Source organism: Anoplolepis gracilipes, chromosome 1 (genome assembly GCF_047496725.1).
Source record: "Anoplolepis gracilipes chromosome 1, ASM4749672v1, whole genome shotgun sequence".
Taxonomy (NCBI): Eukaryota; Metazoa; Arthropoda; class Insecta; order Hymenoptera; family Formicidae; genus Anoplolepis; species Anoplolepis gracilipes.
In genome coordinates, this window is record NC_132970.1 from 12,841,433 (window position 1) to 12,864,214 (window position 22,782).

The 22,782-nt window shown below is 35.5% G+C and overlaps 1 protein-coding gene across 12 annotated transcripts in view; it reads left to right on the forward strand.

Annotated features, from left to right (window-relative positions):
* Positions 1-22,782, forward strand: part of Ten-m (teneurin transmembrane protein Ten-m) — a 575,864-nt gene that overhangs the window by 475,684 nt on the left and 77,398 nt on the right. For 2 of the 12 annotated variants that reach the window (XM_072894631.1, XM_072894649.1), the window contains one exon: positions 17,693-17,747. The exons of the other annotated variants lie outside the window; for them this stretch is intronic. The gene's annotated coding sequence lies outside the window, so the exon portion shown is untranslated. The remainder of the gene's footprint in view (positions 1-17,692; positions 17,748-22,782) is intronic. 12 annotated transcript variants of the gene reach the window in all.

Below are 22,782 nucleotides of genomic sequence, written 5' to 3' on the forward strand. Positions count from 1 at the left end.
GTGGGCCAGGGATGCTCGGGGCGATGGTGGTGGTTGCTGTATTTCCCACCACCTGCACTCCTTTATCTTTCGATCTCCTCGCGATTCACGGACATTCCATGATCGCACGACGACTCGACGCGAAAGAACTGCCGAGTGTCTATCGAAACATCGAATTGGGTCAACCATCTGAATAAAAGGGTGGTGTGTTGAGATCGCGACGTCGAGTGCGAAATCGGGACATTATCCGCGAGGAGTTTATGACTGAATGCGTTCCGGGTGTGAAATTGATGTCGTCGTAAAAGAGGATAACGCGCTTCCATTTGTAAGCACTCGCCACTAAGATTGGATATAGGATGCAATTTCCTGTCGTGATTATATAATCAGCGAAACGATATGTGCCAGAGGATTCGTTGGCGAGAGAAATCTCGACGAAAACAAACAACAGCTTTGTAGGGCACTTCGAAAAATTTAACGCGAATTACATTAGAAATTTTTATAAATAAAAAAGCTATACAAGATTTTTAAAAACTAATAAATATTTAAAAAGCGTCAGAAAATAAATACTAAAGACTAAAGAGAAAGAAACGAATCTTTATTTATTTATATTTGTTTCATTATCCTAAAGAGACTTGGTGGAACAAAATCGTAACAAGAAAATTTAAATATAAAATAATTGCACGCTTTGAAAATTTACATTATTTTGTTCCTCTTTTATACTTGAAATCTACAAGCATAAATGGACATTGATTTTATGTTACATAAAAAATTGGATTATACAATTTTTCTCTATCTCCTACCTTTTTCCCTTATTAGATTCTATTCAAAGGAATAAAGATATCTTATTGTTCTAAAAGCAATCACTTTATGCAAGCTTTCTATTATGTCTGAGAAATATAGCAACAGTTTATCGATGAAATAACAAGCGCTGATATCGGATTTTCTTATATAAAGTTCTTAGAGAGATTACAACGTGAGCCTGATTTTTTCATTATACCTTCAAATCTTTTAATATGATTGACACGATTGCAACTTTAAACACATATGTTTCTAAATATATTAAATTAAACCACAATAAACTCTCGTACGATTAAATTTTTCTTTGATTGACTGACTTTATATAACATTAATCCCTGTCGGAATAGTTAATTATTTCAGAGAAACCTTGATTTGAAAAAATATTGCAATGTTATTTTAATTGCATTTTTAACGATGGCGAACTGTAGTTAAAATTGTCAATAGTACGAAATAATTTAACGAATAAAAATAGATAAAGTAAAATTTCATCATATATTTCGATATATATATTATAATTCTGTTTTTCATTTATTAATGACGAAATAATGGACTATATACATCTTTGTTACAGCGAACATTTTGTTTTTATCTAAATGTATCTTTAAATAATAATAATAATATCTAAAAATAATAATAATAAAACATAACAATGAGTATATAAATAAGACTAAAAAAGATAAATCGATTCAGTTAAAGACTTCAGCTTTAGAAGAGATATATAAATGAATATAAAATTATTTTTGAATGACTGACAGATTGTAATAGTAAAATATCAATTTCTAAATGTTATTTTTTTCAATCAAATTTATAATTTATTTTCAATTTTCTCTATTATTAGTATATAAATAAATTAATTTTTATATTGTTTTTTAATAAATGGATTCAGCAGTAAAAAAATATAATAATGAAAAAGAAATAAGAAATACGAAAAGAATTAAGAAATGGAAACAAAAGTAATAAAAAATAATTAACTCTAAATAAACTAATTAATTTCTTTTTCACATTTAATTATAATTCCTAACACTTTTATTCATATGATTATTATAGAACGTTAAATTCGGTGAACGCTTGTCTTCTTTTGAAAAAGAGATTGAGTGCGGATCTCATAAAACGCAACTCATGAAATTCAATGGATTCCTGGTTCAAGAATACGGCTAGTAATAATTCCTCGCTTAGAGACCCGCTATTAAGGCTATCTGAAAATCACGAGAGACTACCCGATTATATTGTGTCTCTCAGACCATTTTAATGGAATGGCCTGTCGAGTGTAATTAACAAAACATTTAATTATCGTTCGACTAATGTCACACGGATTTCTCAAAAACAATTTCTCACTGAATTGTAATGAAATATATCTTAATAAACGAATTTTAGGGACATTCATATTTTCCTTTCATTGACATTTATCGTCACATTTCTCCATGATATAACTAGATTATGAATTCTATTATTATTAATTTTATATTTAAATTGAGAGAGAGAGAGAGAGAGGAGGGGGGGAGATGAGGAGGAATTATTTTAATATGTAAAACCACTTATACATTGTTATAATTAGCTCTGTGACTAATTTCAAATTAATTTAAGTTATTTAAAATTAATAAATTTGTCTAGAGACATATATTATAGATAAAAAAACATTAACTATGAATATTAATTTGCCGTACTTAATTTTGATGTTGATGTTATTTTTTCGTTGATAACATCTATCGATCAAATTGATTTTAGTGACATTGTATGAGATATATTGAGCGTCTCATAACAAAGAGACGTATCTCCAATTTAAAAAAAATTAGATTAAGGAAAGCTCCATATAACTTAAGTTTTATAACAAAGCTGCATATTAATTGGCCTAATAATTATGAAAGTAAATACAGAAATATTTGAATGTTTTTATTCCAAATTCAAGTTGCGATTGCAGGCTTACGTCCTTATGTTATGAAACTCTCGATATAATGTGTAAAACGTTAAAGTAATTTTAATACATGTTGAAGTTCATAGGTGTTGAATAAATTAAAATATGGAAATTATGATAAATTATAATAATCATAATGACGTATAACTAATTTGACAAATAGTGTAATCAATTACATAACTGACCACCGATCGAAAATACTGGAATCGGAATTCCGCCGTTTCCGTGCGCGCCGATATATCCGAAAGTCTGTTGGCACTGGCAACGGGTCAGTCACCTGTCAAAGAAGCATGCAAGCATATCTTTCAGCTTTTTTCATCCGCGCTGCGACATGCTTCACGTTTCCGTTTTCGCATCGATGTCGAGCATTGCGTCGTGTCGCGTCGCATTGCGTCTCGTCTCGTCGCTCGCGAATCTGGACAACCGGGCACAGGTTGACGGACGCGAGGGGAAAGGCGGGAAGGGCGGGCGGATAAGGGGTGGTGGTGGCGCGCGAGATTGAAGTCGGCGATTCAACGGGACGGATAGCCAAGGCAAAGTTTCCCGGTCCATTGTTCCAGCATTAGTTAGTTTCATTAATGTAATTCCCGTGTACGAGATGAGAGGGGCTCTCGTATTTACTTGGTTTCCTTTTTAGCAATCTATTGTCGGCCTTTGTGTGTCGGCATACGGCGCCACTGGGAGCTCGCATTGTCCCCGGGTATTGTCAACGACTGCCTCCAATGGAAATCCACGCCCAAACCCCGATCTTTCTAGTACCATCGTCATCGGCCAACGCGCGTATCCGATAGAGTAAATTGATGGTGAACGAGATGAGAAAGAGAGAGAGGCGGGGGAGGGAGGGGGGGCGAAAGACAGTGCAACAGTCATTTCTTTCATCATTCTAGCGAAATCCGTTGAATTCGTATCTGGAAGCCGGTGCGCGCGTATGCGTTGTAAATCCGCTGACAAAATCTTTTGAACGCACAAAATGAAGAATTCTCACACTTTTTCGATTAGTGAACTTGTCTACGCTTGTAGACATACCGTATTCATATCATTTTCGCGCACGCTTTTACATATGTAATGCAATTTAAAATTTATTCAATATTTAATTGCACGGAAATAGGTTGCATTTTGCGGTTAAATATTGAATTTCCATTTACATTTATCTGATTTATCATCGACGAACATTATTTTACATCCGAAGAAAGATTATCATATCCCACATCTATAACATAAAATTTGCACGATACATATGCCCTTGTTCAATTATTTCTTTCCATCGTTTGGCCGTTCGTTACTGATATTTATGCACATATGATAAACACTACACATACACTTATTCACATATATATATATATATATATATATATATATATAACATCAACTTATACGCGCAATAGTAATTTATGCCAAGCCATTTTATCGCGATTAATTAAAAGATGTGGACCCTATATTGATATTTTAGTAGCACTCAAGAGAGAGACATCAAAGGGACTTTTAACTAATTAACTGCACTCTACTTTGCACATTTAATTAAATCTCTATATATACATTTCGATTTAATATTTGAATAAATATAATAAAATCTGATTCTTGAAATTTATAATTATAGTACAATAACATACGTTTCAAAGGACATTACGAAAACAAATGTTTTTTTTTAATTGATAATCATCGATAACATTTCTTTCTATCTCTCTTTCCCCTTCTTTCTCTCTTTTTCTTTCTCTTTCTTAAGATAGATTTTGATAGACACTAATATGTCAGCGCATACCTAGGGTGCTCTGTGTCAAAATGTAACCTTTTATCCAACTTTATGACTCCCGTCGGGTTCTTCGTCCATCTTCCGTTGACGTCTGACGAAATTAACAATGTCGTCCGTCTGTCACCTCGGAAAGACGGCGAGTTTTACGAACCCCGCACGATTCCTCGCGAACTTTTTTGCTACGCTTGCGGAAACACGTCGGACCGGAACTGCCACCGGAACGCGACAAGAAACGCCCTTATCCCTCCGGCTTCGCGAGCACGATGACGAATATTTTTCTTACCATCGTACTTCACCGAACCATCGTGGGTTTTCTAGTCACCCTCTAAAGGAGGAGACTGCCGGAGAAACGATCTTGCCGGAGCTGTGAAAAACTCTTCGAGAGGGTTCGAAGCGTCTCCGCGTACTTGACGGAGCTCGACAGCGACTACATGATTAATTCATTGCTACCGCAAAATTATCTTACACGCTTTGCCGAAGGATCCAAATTTGATCATTTCAAAATCTTATTAAATGAAAAGCTATTTGATAAAAATATATATCGCGTAAAATCGGAAAAATGCTTGATAAATAATATTGTCTAATAGATCGTGTACTATGTATTATTGTATTAAATACATATACTATATATATATATATATATATATTCACTTTTTGATTTTATTTTATAATTACTCAAATATTATAATTTTTTCGTTTAAATTTACAAATAGGGTATTATTATTGTTATTTAATTTTAAATTATTTAAAGTGTTTCGGCGATAAAAAAAGATGTTGAAGATTGATTGTAAATAGACAACGACGGCAAATGGCCACGGATAAAAGGCGTGAAAAATCAGCGACTTCCGGCATTGTTGACAGAGATGACGGCCGCACGCGTCCCCACATGCGGGTGATTTCGGATTTTCGTAAGGGGCCGCTGGAAGATTTACGCCGAACGTATTTACGAGCGCGTCGAATCGTTGCTTTGAGATCTTTAAATAGCACGCAATCGCAAGCGCGCCTCCCATCTCAGCTCCTCTTTCTCGATAAAGATTTCTCTTCTATCTCTCTCCCTCCTCCTTTATCTCTCTTTCTTCATCTGTCATATGCTGTCTCAAATACGCTTTGTTGCTATCTTTTTTCCGCGTGTATCTGATTTATCTTTTTAATTTGCACGTTCATTACGATAATTAAAGACACGTGATTTGTCACGTTTCGCGGAATAAACAACACGAGTGAATTTGCATATCCACGTGAATGAATATTTCAAGGATTAATATACACATTGTGTAGAGCGCACATTGATGGATTTATTTAAAAAACAGTTTTTATCATTTTATATAGAATGTATAATACAAATAAAGAAAAAAAAATGAATAAATATAGATTTCTTACTATTAACATAATATCTTTATGATAATTAATTATTGGTTTCTTTATTATATCATTATTTATATCATTATTTATATCATTATTTAAAAGATAATGATATAAATAATAATGATATAAATCTGCTAGTTTCGTGATATTCGTGATAATAAACACATACACACACACATATATAGTAACCCGCCTGAAATGAATTTTTAATTCGCATTCCACGCGCGTGAGTCTATTAAACATGCAGAATTTTAATTAACTTTCATATAATTAAAATTTAATTTAGGCCAGCAAAGACCGCGGTGTACTTACCGGAGTGTAAAACTTTGATCCTTTTCTCATTAAAAGAGAAAATGATGTTCGCGTAGTCAATCAAAAATAATACGATTTTGTATTATTAATGACCAAAACCAATGACACATGCATGTACTTATATAAATAGTTATTGTTCTTCTTCTAAATTATACATTCAAATGAGACAAAAATGCAACAAAACGATGATTACGTAATAATGACATCTCGTATGTTTTTGAAAAGAAAAAAATGCGCAAGAATACAACATAACATGTAAACTTGAAATACTAAAATGTAATTTTTCAAAATTCTTATATTTTCAGAAAAGAAAATATAAGAATTTTGAATGCATAACGTATGTGCAAAACTTACTTATATATTTATGTTTGCACCGTCGCAAGATGCACATAAAATTGATAGGATGTGACATACTTCATATTAAAAATAAATGCATGGAATGGAGGAAAGACGACGTACTCGCTGATACTAAAAATAGAAATATAAATTAAAGAAAAGAAAGAAAAAAGAAGGGAAGACAACAAAGTGGAGAAGAGCGATAAACTGGTAAGAGAGGTAGAAGCGAGAAGCGAAGAGAAGCGTCAGAAGAGGAGCGCTTAATTTCCTGTCGCGCGCTTTATTTCATTAAAAAGTCATTAATAACATCACGTTAACGCACGCGCGCGCGTTTTGTATAGGAGTATATATATATACACAACAACGTATATATGACAAACTGTATCTGTGCGTGCGTATACATGCAATTCAGTTGCATATGCGTGTATCTCTCTCGTGTGCGTCTCGTCTTCTAACGTGATATACAATATTAAACTCCGGTAGAGAGCTTCGTTCTGTCTTTCTCTCTTTCCTTCTCTTTCGCTCTCACTCAGTACGGACGACATTGTTCTCTCCGCGTGTATTCGCTCTTCTCTGATAATATGTTTCTCACTTCTCTTCGTTCTGCCAAACGAGCTGCTACCATGAAATATCGCGAATCAACTATTTTTACAATGCTCCTTGTGGGGCCATATCTTCGAGTTATCCATTATCATTTTAGACACTTTGCACATACATACCTACTCCTGTCTCGAGCTTTTCTATTTTTTTTTTTTTTTTTATCCTCGTGTTTCACCTTCGTTTTAACGAAAATTTAGCCGGTGCGAAATCCCGCGAGCTTTTAAATGTATCACCCAGCAAAGCAGCGCCAGGACTGACACACTAGGATATACCGCCGCTCGGACTTGCAAAATGAATGAGCGCCATGTCCTTTGTGCCATCGGCGTGCAAAGTGGTTTTATGTATGTAGGTCGCGAAGTTTTCGATGAAATTGTAGCCTCGGTACGGCACAGCAACTGCAACCCTACCCATGATCGTGTAGGCGAACGTTTGATCTCTCTACGCGGTGTAATAGACTCACGCAGAGTGACTCCATTCAATTCGCATTCGATCCGCGAATATCGCGCAATTAGGGCGCAAGAGCCGTCAGTAGCATGTAATAGAATCGGGAAATCAATCTAGGCCCGAAACAATGAGATTAATTATCATATCCGTTATGTATTCGACTTTAATTAATTTCTATTATTGGAGAATCGGACATTCAAGATTTATAGATAATTCTGTGAATAGTCGTCGCTTCCCCCCTCCCCCCATTCCGCGATGTGCAATCATATATAAAATTAATACAATGTCGTAGAAAATTAATATTATAGGATGGAAGTATATTTTGATATTGATTTATTGATAGGTTGATGTATTTTTCTTAAAAGTTGTAATTTTTTTCCTAAAAATAGTTTTAATTAATGTTTAAAACATCTCTTTTCCATATAATCTTTATATATTTTGCATACTATATATTTTATTAATATATTTACATATATATTATTAATATTTTATTAATATATTTATTAATTTAATAATTATTAATATATTTAGATAATATATTAATATATTGATTAGTATGTAAAATACACATATGAAGAACATATAGAAAAGAGACGGTTTTTGATCGTTTGAATTATAACATTTTTTACTTTAAATTTATATTCAATGATCTAAAAAAACTTCTAGACATCAGGTATCTTTAAAATCCGATCACTTTTTTCGCCATAAAGATAAAAATAATAAAATTCTGCGTACCATCGAAAAGTTGAGGTAAAGTTCATATATTCCGTTAATTATTTAATTATACGAAAACTTATTTTACTTTCTTCGAATCACTCTTATATACATATCTGTTTATGTACATAGAGCACATAAAAATTCAAAAATATATGTTAACAATAGAAGTTAATTTCAAACACATAATAAACACAAATATTATTTTGAATAGTTATTCCGTCTATCTCAATTCGTTGACTCCTTTATTCTTTTACGGTCACTTTTACTACTATAACGCTTTATCGTTAAATTCTTTAATGCTAATGAACTTCTTAGTTTTAATTTGGCATTTAAATTTTATTTGTAATTATGTTTGTTTGCGAGTTGTGCGTGATTTGTCAGATATGTTTTGGATTATTTATATCAAGTTTATATTGATTTATATTTAGTGTAGTTGAGATGACATTCTGTATTTAAGTTTGATTATTTGTGTTGTTATGATTCGGTCAATGTACTGAAGAGAATCGTGAAGCAAAGATCGAAACGTCTACATATGGTAAGGGCTTGATTTATATAATACTCTACTAAATGCACGCGCAGAAGACAACTACGATTTTGAGCGGTTTAAAGCCTTTGAGTTAGATTTATATTTGAAATATTATTTTTCATACGCACAATAGCAACGAACTATACGTATTGACTTAAGTATTATTCCAAATCAATTGCAATAATTAGATTCTTTAAACTGAATTGATTAAACATCTCACTATGCGAATACATAAGTTGACAATTTCACAATTATCTTTTATATTTACATTTTATTTTATCTATTGACTTCTTATACTTATACTTTGCGCTGAAGATGATCAGAAAGATCTGATTGAAACGTTCGCTCGATTGTAGTATTATCATTATAAACACTTGCGATTTTACTTTCTAATATATGCTACGAGTTCTAATAAATAATTGGTCTACTCAATGTAATGCTCTTATGCCAAATATTTTCTCTTGTATTATCATAATATTGAGAGCCCTTACTTCACTGATTATTTTTTATATTTATAGAATACTATAATATTTGCGTCTATTGCAATAACATTAATCACACATTTATTTTTTTCTTTATATTATATTTTTTTAAATGCTATTTCTTATTAATGAGAGAATTTTACATTATTTTTATTAGACTGCATCATGTATCAAGAAATATGAAGAAGTAAAAATTAGTGCCTGTTGGTACCTGATTTTAAATCTTTTTTATTTTAAATTTACATATCTTTAGTATAATACATTTGAAAGATTTTTGCGAGATCCATCATGATATATTCGTATTACAAAAAGATTACGTAATGGATAAAGTAATAATGCATAAAATAGGTAAACAAATATGAAAAAAATTATATTCTAAAAATTATATCCGATTCTAAATACTATTAATAATATAAATTCTGTATTTATAGGAAAATAGATATTTAATTCATTTAGCATTAAATCATTTAGCATTATGACAATATACGTGTGTCTTGCGATAGACTAAATGTTAATTTATTTTTTATTTATTTAACACACTGAAGAGAATTCGGTCATAGAACTGATGAAACGTTTGCTAGTTTTTATTTTAGTTTTTAATTAATTGAAAATTTCCCATTTTACCAGTTATTTATATTAGAATATTTATTTCAAGTTCACAATAATTATTATTTTGAAATAAACCGTTTGCATCTATAAGCCTGCGATTATTATGTTTATTGACCTTAAATCGGAGCCTCAACTATTTGTGTCTTATATACATATATATATGGAAATATTATAATTCTCTTCTAAAATATAAATATTGATACAGTATAAATATTTTTATTCATTATTACATGCTTTCTCATACTATTTTACTTTTTATTATTCGGTTGTAATTTTAAATTTAAACTAGAAGAACACGCAGATCTACAGATGTATAATAGATTAAAAAAACAAAATCAGCAAAAGAATATCAAAATGATGACTTTATTTTTAACTTGTTATCCCTATATATTGCGTGGATTAAAACAATCGTTATAAATAAAAATGAGATTGAAATTGTTAATCTGACTTAAACTTAAATGTTATTTTATAATGCAAAAATTTCAAATTGATAACAAATGAGTGATCGATACGGATGTAACCGCAGAACGTGCGAAATCTATGCGATTCAGACAGTTAATTTCAATTACTTATAATTTAAATTGTGAGAGAGAAATTGTGTTAAAATTTTCGATTTTAACTAATAAGCGGAATATTCTCGCGTTACAACGTAACACATGATGTATGCTGCACACTCTGAAAAATTATTAAGATATTAACTGTGCGCATATTTAAAAACTTTTTGCAACGTGAGTTTTAATCGTACTTGTTCGATTTTGTGAAAATGCAAAAATAAATCACAATGAAATACGCGAAAAGATGTATAATGATTTAATAAATGAAAAAAAAAATTTTTAATTTCGAGAAAGAATCGCTTAACAGATCAATTCTGAAGAACCGATTTCTATTCAATTCGTATGTAAATTATAATCGATTAAGTTTCACGATAGCTTCAATGCAAATACGGTCGTTCCCGTTCCGTCCATCATTCCTCGATATCGCGAATTGTTTTAACGCGCGTCGATAAAATGCATTGAAGGTGAGAACAGGTCATCGTGAGTGGATATAGATGCCTGTCTCCGACGAGAACACGTTGTTCCAATTTTGGAGCAACAAAAGAGGACACACGTATTGGCGCGTTAGGTCTGTCAGAATCCTTGTTGATCGGCCTGTCCCGGATAGACGCTCGTTCCGCGAAATGTCGATGCCATTAGCGTGGACGCGCTAAAAGAATATAACACGTTCCAGCCTGCGGAAATCGCAGCAACGCCTATCCTCTTTGATCTTCGCGTACTAGCCACCTGGTACTGAAAAGGGCCGCGCCATCGGTAATAATAACTCGCTCGTCTGAGAACCGGTGGTGCCGAGACTTATCTCCGGTTGCATCTTATTGCGAGATTCGTGCATTGTCTTCCTTCCTTCCTTCCTTCCTTCCTTCCTTCTTCCTCCTTTTATGATTCTGTGCGAGCTCTCGATAGACGTCGCCTTGTTGCTCTCTCCTATTCTCTTGCCTTTCTCCGTTCTTGGCAGTCTCCGAATAGCTGCCAGTTTCGGATGACTTTGTCGTGCCCTTCACCCTCCTGTACCCTTATACCTTAAGACGATATGGGTCTTACAAGACGCTCGAATTCGCAAAAGACGGACATCCATCGAACAATCGTCGAGGAAACAATGATGAAGAAGCGATTGTTCCTCTATCTCTTTTATCGTCTCTATTGCGTGATTTTTCCTTTTTCACTACATTTTCTTGTTATACACATTCTTTGTAGAAAAAAAAAGCACTTGAAAAAAATTAATCGATATATTTTGTTACACATTAAAAGTTTTTACAAGAGTTCTACTAAATTAACAGATTATATATTTTTATATATTTTTTGTGTTTAAGAATACTTTTCAGAGATGGATTTTTTTCTCCTTAAAATGTTTCGTACGTAAAGAGTAAGAATCGAAACCGTTTTCCCTGTTTCTCTAACTCACTAGAACACACTTGAATGCATGGTTAATGTCTTACACGGTTTCTTCGTTCTAAATCCGCGGTTTAAAGTGAAAAGTAAGATTCTCGAGGAAACGCTGAGTTATGGAACAGTACGATGTTCCCGAATTTAATCGTCGTCGTTGAGCTACACGAGGTCGACGCGAGACCGGAGTAACAGGAAGGGAAAATACGTGTATAAGGAAAGAAGACGTTCAGAGGGAGGGAGAGTCCGAGCTCGCCTTTTGGGAAACACGATACCACGGAGGCAACGGCGCTTCAGCCATTAGCTATTTACGGAAATGGCTCGGCAAATGGGCCGTGGAGCCGAAGTTGCTTCACGATTTTCGTTCAGCCGAAGAAAAGGAAGAAGTCGATATGGTTGTTTTTTTTTTTCCCTACTCTCCCCGAAGAAATGACGACGGAGTGGCACCACCGAAAGGGTTGCCATAGAAGATAGAGCAGCAGGGTGTTCTCTTTTATTTCAGGCAGAACGATACTGCCTGTTCGTGCGTGCTTCGCTACGTGGAAAATCGTACGCAACGTCGATGGCAAGGGAGGTCGAAACGATTTTTACCCTCTTCCCTCGTCACTCTTTTTACATCCGTTCCGTCACGTCCCACGAACGGCCGATGGATATATGACGGAGGCAATCTTTCGTCACTAAAAATGTGCTTTCTTTTTAAAAGAATAGATGCTTTGACATCTTAAAAAATCGTTTCTAATGGCCAAAACTATAAGCGTCCTTAATAAAAAAATAAATCATGTAATAAAAAAATTAAATCATGATCTGCTTGTGTTATAAAAATATTAATAATTTTTATTTTAATAAAAGATTACTATTACAGTTGTAACCTTCAAATTTTATTGATTATATACATGTAGTATTAATATGAAAAATCAGGCGATAGATTTTATCGAAAATATTATTGAAAAATTCATTTTTTCGAAATAATAAGACTTATAAAAATAAAATCTGCGATTTACCTGTATTTTGAAGTTAAACGCTTAAACGATATCAATCTGATGGTACATGATGGAGTGTGTGTATGAATCGACGCATTCCGATACTTATTGATCATATAGTTCCTTCTCACTTTCTCTCGCGTTTTTGCGTTCCGTACAGCTCATAAATTTTTCAGAAGGCTGAAAGCTTCGATCGCGTGCACTAATCTCGCGGACAGATGCCACGCAATGCCTCGCAAAACCGATTACGAGAGAGATCAGTATACATCGCGATAAAAAGACCTCTGAAGAATGGAAATGGGGCCGTTAAATCCGTCAAAATGCCTACCCGTGGATAAAACGCGACGTCCCTCCTCGTGTCTTTCTTCAGAAGGAAAGGGACACACTCACCTACCGTAACTAAACGGATTTCTCTCCTTCTCCTTGAAATTATACTCATTGTTCGCGTATCCAGCCTCTCTACTATGTATGGATTCTTATAATGATGCATCATAGAACGTATACAACGAACATTATTGCTTTCCTTTCTCGGGTTCGATGGGATGCAATTTACTTCGTTCAACAAACAGTGATTGTGAATCTAAGAGATTTAAATATATAGATTTTGCCAGTATTACTTTTTCCGATTAAAATTTTGATAAATATTATCTAATTCTTATCTTATTAACTTAATAGATAAATAAAGGTTATTTCTTTTTTTCCATCGACATAAGGCAGTCTGAAAAACGTGACGCTAAATGCAAATTTTAATCAGTCGCAGTTGCGTCTTATCGTTGCAATTCACCATTCGCTTAATGAGCATGCTAATCGACGTTAATTCGACGACAGACCGGAGGCTATATGTGAGCGTCTTAACGGGCCTTATTGACAAACCTCGCATACGCTGCCGAGCGATTGTGGCTCGAGCTGAAACAATGGCTTCTCGTGTGTGGTCCTGCTTCTATGCACTACAAACACGACTCTTCAACATCCGATGGTCGCGTCCAGTCTCGAACATGTCGATGGAAAACGAATCGCCCTTCGCTGTAATTAATATTCCGTGTTCTCCCGGGAATGACACTTCTCGCGGTTTGTCGCGCAAATATTTGCCAGATTAGGCATCTTGTAATTCCTCCGATGCGGTTTGCTACAAATGATGCAGGTGATATCAGTGGATGAGGTGAGTAATAGCGAATAAAAAAGGTAGCTTATACTTATCACGACACCTGTTGAATAGAACACAGACATGTCTTTTTATTCTGACACGATCGACAATTATCTCATTCTTTGTCACATCCTATTATGTATGCCGAAAGACGAATGTCTAAGAGACGTCATAAGAACGTCTGAAGAAGTTTAAATCATGCAAATGTGTCTTTAAGCTTTTCTATAATCATTCAAGTAAGAAAACGTTTCCATTTCTCTTTTGCGTTATCGATTGCAAATCTCGTTCATAATTCAACAATCGGCGTTAAAAGATACTCCGTCTTTCGATCATTATTCAAAAAGAGAAGAGCATCGGCACGCCGCCAAACAGTATACGGTTCCATTTATCCTCGTTGCTCGGCCATCAAGGTCAGGCGTGATCCTGTCACGTCATATATCATCGTTAAGACGTACCGGGAATACCAGTTAAGGGTTAAAAGCAGCCTTTATCAATCCGATGCCGAGCCCTCGGGGTCTTTCTCATACGTCTATCGCCGAACCGTTCCGCCGGACGTGCATTTCCATTAATTCAACCGCCTGTTATAACCAGACTTTAAACGGCCGACGTAGTAATGATTGCTGTCGTCTGCAAAATTTTTCGCGGGGGAGAGAGAAAGTATTTACGGTATATGCAATTGGCAAGTGCGTCGTCGATGATTTGGAAGCGTTCTCGCTCTGGACGATCGAGGAGATCGTTTTGCTCAATTCGCGACGATGATCTTCTCGGAAAACCGTTTATGGTGTCTCGTAATCGCTAAATGGCAATGAGTCATGATCGGAAGCCTAGAAGATCGTGTGAGCATTCTTGGCAATTTTCTTCTCGCGGCACCTCTCCCCTCCTACGTCCCATGTACCGTCATCGTGTCTGGGAATATACATCGTTTATACGTCGGATATGCTTGGCAAATCGATCGTGCTGGCCGCCAAACGATCACGATAATTTACCGTGGTCTGGTTCGTCCTACCTGCCGGTAATGACAGTCGCCGGAGGCTCGTGGAATTCGTGGGAGGCTTAATTTCGTTAAATGGTCCACGAAGGTACATGAGGCCAAGGCGAGACGATGACGTACCTGAGCGAGTTCCGATCGTGGATCATGGATCACGATGGACAAGTTTGATCTGGACGACGAAACATCATTTAAGTTTCCACGAATAGTTTATCGCTATTTTCGTTCTTCCGAACTATCCATCACAGTAAAGATCCATTAATCTTTGTGAAAGAGACGTCTGTAACTGACCTTGAAAAGTGTCTCACATAAATTATACATGTCTAACGTGAAAGAGTGCATTGTTATCTCATTGAACTAAATTATTTTACTAAAAAGAAAAAAAAAATACAAAGAGACCGGTCACGCAACATCTATGAAATATGGTGTCTATACTAACGAAAAAAATTGCAATTCAGATGCATAACATGACGCGCCTGGAAGATTCTAATGGAATTCTCTAACACGTACGCGGAAAAATTTGTAATTTCCTCGCTCCGGAGCCGGCTAGTATCTCGAGCGAATTCAATTTTGCCGTATATGCAGATACATAACCGAGAGCCTGGCTGGGTCACTTTAATCCCCCCGCCTCAATGGCGCTCATTATTCTTTCAAGACCGTTTCCAAGAGGTATTTCAATGCGAATAACTTATGTACGTGCCGGGGCAGTCACCTGCTACACGGCCGCTCGAGAGATACTCTCTCTCTCTCTCTCTCTCTCTTTTGGTGGATTTTATATACGTGCAGGTGCATTGTAACCACGGCAATCGCCGAAGTTAAGATTGCTCGCTCGCTCGCTCGCTCGCTCGCTCACTCGCTTGCTTGCGTGGGAGGTTAAGAGAACCGCTCTCCCGAGAAGAAGACGCGGCTCGCGAGATGAAGGCAAAGGAGAGGAGAAGGTTCTTGACTGGCTGAGGTCAGGTCAGGCTAGAAGGTGGTAGTGGTGGATATTTCGCCGACGGATGATCCGGCTCCGGCCTTCACCCGCGCACCTTCGCGTCTTCCAACCCGTCTCTCTTCTTCCTCCCATTAACATTCACCCTGTCTGCCAGATAATTACATGGAGTTGTAACTCCACCGTGCCAGAGAGACAGTGGAAGGACGGAGTATTTGCGATACTGGTCCGATTATTAATATCGACATGATTATCTCGAGTTGAAAACATAGATTGTGCGAAATTTATTCACTTGATCAAAGCGATCGATTAAGGAAATATTCGCGCTTTTTGTCTCGCTTCGGTTAAAATTACATTTGTTGAAAAATTAATGTTTGCGCAAAGACGATGGCCTCGATTACAAATAATATTCTATATTTAATTAACGAAAACAGCATTATAATTTCAATGAATTTATATTTTCAAAGATATAAAAATACAAATATACATATGCTTATTATATTTTTAATAACATGAAGCATCAAATCGGCGTAATGTGTGCGTAATATTTTAAATAGAAAATAAACTAGCAGTTCAAATTCGTAATTCTGAATCATCATTTCTATCATTCACACGCGTTACAACGTGAGTGATCGATCGATGACGTTTTTTCCTTCGTCTTAATATGTACTTAAGTGCACATATCAGGTTGGACCGTTTTTATTTAGTCGACGGAATGTCTCTTGCAGAACGTAATAACCGATAACGGGCCAGAGTCGAGTTGATATTACAGCGGGGGTGTGTTTTAATCTAAAGCATATCGGGTTGATGCGGTAGTAAGAGTGTGCGTACACACACGTCACCTTGCAAGCCAAGGGTACTTCAGCCAACTATTCGGAGGGTGAAACGAGACGAGCTATAGCACCCCGCACTTCCACCATTCGCCCGCCCTAAAGATTGATGGTGACACCACACCAGGGTTTGGCGTAAGTCATCCGCGTTAAGGAAAAAGAAAGTTTAAAGTTTCCCGCCTGAACATGCATCGGCCCTTAAATATCCTTAAATTTAATGATATCTAAGATAGAAGGGTAGCGTGCAAGCGCGCGCTATTCCAAACTTTGCCATTTCAGTCGTCGTAAAGTTTTAAATGTGCTGCGGAAGCATGGCGCGCGAGCGCGCTTAATTACGAAGTGAATTAAAAGAAGCGAAATTGAAGTCTGTGCAGTTTGATGGACAGCATTCGATTAAAATATTAAAATCACCGTCACGTTCCGGATCGTTAACAAACCAAACCGCGTGATGTGTCCCTTAATCCCCCGCGTATAAAATATATATCATATAGTTATATTATAGTTATACATGTAATATATATAGTTAATTATCAGTAACCCGATATATGGCTGTATGTGTTTAACAATAATTTATTTTAAACAGTTCTATTCTACCTGTTCTACTGTAATGCGAGCCTGATATTATTGTACGCATGTATGCATTGCTGGCAGGGAATTATCTCGTATTTAATTAATCGTTGTTTGGGCTTTATTGCGTTCGGCTTATTATGGTGAAATAGCAAAATTATTGAACGTAGACCATCGTATTATGTTAAATTTAGAGAGAACAAATTCTCTTCTAATTATCCTCCAATACTAATTATCACCGTGACATTGCAACATAATAAATCCGTTTGCAAATATATTTCAACATCTCGAAAAAATATATCTATATTCTATACACACACATATACATACATATATATATATATATATATATAAAATTAATAATCACTTGAAACGTAAAACGCAATATTCTTCTTATTAAAGGATGTTTTTTAATTCTTTAATAAACATTTATTTAGTACTAACTATATGTGATTATTCTAACTCATATATTTTCTTTGTTTCAGGTATGTATGCTTTTCTACGAAATAAGTGAATGACGATACACAATCAACGTATTCCGTAAGTGCACATTTAATTATAGATGCATAAAATTAATTCTTATTAATTGATACTAAAATGAGAGTTAATGATTATTTAAGAAACGATTTTCTTATTACATAAAAAAGAATGACGTTGACTATCATTCTATAAAATATTTTTGATTTTTATAATTTATATATCCTATTATGAAACATGTCTCATGGATAATTAAAAAACAATTTAGTTGTGAAAATTATTTCTGTGTAGTCGTTATAATCTTAACCAGCATAACGAGCATTATAATGCGTGTCAGCGTTTAGAAACAGGAAACGGGAAACCCGTAGAGAGCCCACTGACGACGTGACTAATCTCATGTTTAACGAGGGAATCAACGATGTGTTTCAAATTAAAAGGCAACCGTAAAAAATCTGGTAAAGAAAAAAGGGTCCTTGATATGTGTATACGAATATAGTAAACACTCGGGGATCCGGATTTTTTTCTCTCTTCTAACTTTATACCTGTCCTCTGTCGCGACATACGGAAGGCGACGGGTTAAAGCGACCGCGGTGCTCGCACGCAACATCACGAAGGATGAAAATCCTATCGAGCTTACAACCTGTTCTAGGACATCTGTCCTCGATTCCATCGGCGGACCATCTCGCCAACATTCCCGGCCCGTTTTGCTTGTTTACAAATTGACTTTATAAGGGACGGTGATTTCTACCTCAAATGGGATCGGGCGTTGATATTCTCGACATACGTTAACCGCGGATCAGACCTTTCGAAGGCCAAGGACTTCATCATTATAGTCGTTACGGTCCAACCTTTTCCTTGGTGTATGTTTTCGCTGCATCGTACTCTTTGAGAGAGAGCGTAACTTTCTGTCTCATTAACGACTTGTCAATTAAAACGAAAGGATTGAAAAATCATGAAATAAAAAAATAGTTTGTTTGATTATTGTTTTAGACAGATTAATTTATGTCATAAATAACCAATAATTTCTAATGAAGAGTAGAGGATCGTAAAATTGATAGAATTTATATAATCATAACTTTGTATAATATGGGGTATTTGGTGAAAAGATGAAATGTAGCAACTATTTTGCTCAGAAATAATATTTGAAATAAAAATATTTATATTTAAAAACTATTTTTTCTACTGAATTATAATGTAAAGTAATTATTATATTTTTGTCACTCTTCTAATTATTTTTCTTACTATATAATAATTATTTTTCTTCCTATATCTAAAATAATTAATGGATAGTTTAAAAAATTTTAAATATTATTTTAAATAAGAATTTCTGATAATTCTTTTCAAATGATTATCTTAACAAATTGATGGATTTTAAAAGATTATTCCCTATATATTTTTATCATTTTCACGATACAAATAGATCTCCAAGTGATATGTCATTTAAATTCGAAACCGCGTTTGATAAACTGGATAGTTATTTTCAATGGTTTGGCCATTATTTGAAATATGACTATCGCTGATTTTAACGCACTAATGCATAGATACTTCTCATAGCTTCGCGCCGACACGCATGCTTCAAATAATTGCTATCGATTTGTAGCCTGAGAGTGTAGATATCTCGTATTATCGAAAGAATCGCGCGTAAATAACAGAGTTTCACGGACCACCGAGTATAGTACGTATATTATTTATTTCGATATGTGGTTGTCGAGATGCATTTGCAAGAACGGCTTCATCGACGCGAGAAGACATAAGGTATGCGCGCAATCAGCAAATCTCGCGGATAATGCGGATAATCGTCTATATCGTTGAGAAAACGTATCATTACGGCGTGCGGATAAAATACATGTCGAGAACAATCTCGCGAAATGTCGCGGCTTTATGAAAAATTATTGCGCGCGCGTGCACTCGCTTGCAAATGCAACTATGTATCTGCCGAATTAAAAATCACTTAGCGGTTAGAAAGCTCTAGGGATAATTGCGAAACCGGTTCCATATATATGTGTACGCGGCCGGTATCCTTTCTCACACGATTCATCCCACGCACATTGTACGCTAGAAAGCTTTCTCATTTGAGCAAAGAGCATTTATATTGATATTGCACTTTAATGAGAGCCGAATGTGTCTCTTGGTCACGTGTCTCTTCAGTTGATATGTAATTTTTTACATTACACCGAACAATGTTAATTAACTTATTTGTTTAATAACTTCGACGGTTATTTAATGATGAGGTAATTAATGATCAGTTGTTTACGATATTTTGTGAAATTTAATATAATTCGTAAATAATATATAACAGAGAGTTCAATATTTCTACGCTGGAGAATTCTCACAGGCAAGATGAATTGAAGTTACAAAGTGCACTATAAAATTCGCATTTATACATGCTTGCGCGTGTGGGCTTTTATTGTAGGTCACGAAAATCAATTTCGAACTGTAGAAAATTCGGAACTGTAAGAAACTCGGGGCAACTAGGATTCAACAGTTGAATTGCGAGTAGGGTAGTAATTTCTCAATACGTGAGGATGAAATTGCTCGATCAGCTCTGTAATTTTATTATTTTACGAGATTGAAGAGAGATTTAGGACGACGGACTTTTGGAAGATTGAAAAAATTTAAGAATTAGAATAAAGGATTAGAAAAAAAAGACAGTTTTCGTTATTAACCTTTCATCAGTTTAAGTGAAACTTTTCTGAAATTTACTACCACGTAGCTAACTTAATATCCCGTTGATTTTCTAAACATCTCGGCTATTCGCACTTTGTCGACATGTCAAGCGGAAAAAAGTCTGGTGTTTATGCAGCCGCCCCGTATCCGCGGCCATTGAAAGATCATCGTGAAAGACGAACGATGCAGAACACCGGGAGACGGCACCCTGTGTTTATAGAACCAATTTTCCGGCATCCGAGACAAATTACGTCCGCAGGATCTATCCAACCGTCGACTCGACCGAGTCCGAGTGTCGTTTCTTGGAGAGCAAGGTTTCTTTTTGGAAACTCGAATCCCAATGATGTTTACAATGGCTTTTTTAATGATCATCGCTTCTTCTTCTTCGTTACGTGAAAAAAAAATCTACTAAGGCCTAAAGAAATCTCTTTCATGGAGACAGAAAGGATTTTAGGTTTTGACATTTTTAACGCAAGATAAAAAGAAGATACACAAAGACTCATAAATTATTTTTTAAAATATTTTTTTAAGGTGAAAAATATCCATTAATCAATCTATTTACAAATGAAATGATGGATGTGTTTTAATCCCAAGATTATCGCAATTTAATTATCGAAAAATAAACTGAAATGCTATTCATACAAATATAAATAACAATTAACTGGTTCTACCTAACCAGTAAAAACCGCTTACGAGTTTTAAAGTAGACAGGCAGGAGTGTACCCGTATTATACATATAAGAATACTTTCTTGACGAACCGACCCACTGTTCGCATTTCCTCGCAGGCACTTCGAGCACCTGAAATCACCACGGCCAATGCTCAGCCTATTCATTGACCTCTGACGATTCAATTCTCCGTTTATAAATCCAGTCTATATATCTTGGCTTAACTGTTTGTTTTTCCAATTTTCCATAACCCAGGTAAATATCTACCTATTCCCTTATGCTCCCCTAGACCCATTTCCCGGACTAACAGTGTCATGTTAAAAAGCTAAAAGGGACTAATTGTCCCCGACGGAGGAGAAATTAGGATCGTCGAGGCGTAATCCAAACATGCTCACCGACGACGAGACGCCGGTGTGTCGTCCCTTTTCACCAACCGGTCGCCCGAGATCCCTGCCACGAGGATAAAAAAAGGCCGGTCACCCAGCGGGACGCTGGGTATCGGGCGTGCACAAGAGAACGCGCAGAAACGGGCTTTGTGCCCGTCGCGAACTTTTCTCCGTCATGATTGTTTGCATCTGCAAAATGCAAATCTCTCTCGCGAAGAGGACAATGCGCGGGCCGAGAGCAAAACGACCCGCTCGTTTTACAGGTAGCCCGCAAATACGCGCGTTACAGACATCCCGCCTCGAAAAATCGCCTTGAAATTTTTCATCTGTCCACTCTAAACAATTGCAATTGTTTACTAGTGGTCGATTTGTATGGCGGGTATAATGCTCTAGATATTTTTAAACATAAAAGAGAAAACAAACTCAAAGCCGAAATTAGGGCGGTTATGTGATGGAGAACAATCGGCTGCATCTTGGAACAGATGCATCGATATAGTGCATACAATCTGAATCGAGATGAAATCTAGCGACGCTCGGCACGTTTCAACTGGAAAAAAGGAACAGGGTCGTGTCCTGAACTCTTGAGAGGACGCTGGAAAAGTTTTGGCAAAATAAATCGTCCTACTTTCACTAGAATTCTATCAATAAGCCGTCCCGTATATCTAAAATCGAGAAATTCGCTGTTCAAAATCATCCATAATACAGTTTGTAAGTACAAGTTCGATAAAATAATATCGATCACATTGAAAATGTGTTATTTGAAAAATTAATTAGATCAAAATTCCGTTTTGTTTTCTCAGAACAAAATGTAATATTAATTAAGGCTTGTTCTTTCAAAAAAAAAAATCTGTATATTATCTCACAGAGTTTACTTTTCTATGACGGAATTACGTATGTTTTTGTGAATACGAAACTGATATGTGAAAGGCGACAAAAGCGATATACGGAAAACGCGGGATGACCGCATGTCACAATGTGTACACAAGTTGCATATGAGTTATACGTCTCACGGACTTTGGATATGATTCTCGACCCAGCAGCAGCACCCAGATGGAGCACCCGAAACACGACACTTCTAACACAAACAGTTCCAGATGTGCTTTGAAGACACGCGAAGCGGAAAACGTTGTATGCGTGACCTCGCGCATTAAGAGACGCTATTACCGGAAAGTTATTTGACCAAATAATGTGGTATTGAAAACAATTTTATATAAATAAGCCCTTTTACTATTTCTACTTTCTGTCATCTTTTATTTTTACTCATATTTTTGTTACTTTTATCATCTTTATTATTGTAGATACAAGATTATTTTATTAATTAATTTTATTATAATAAATTTCAATTTAATTCTCTCTCTTTCTAAAAAAAAAAAAAGTA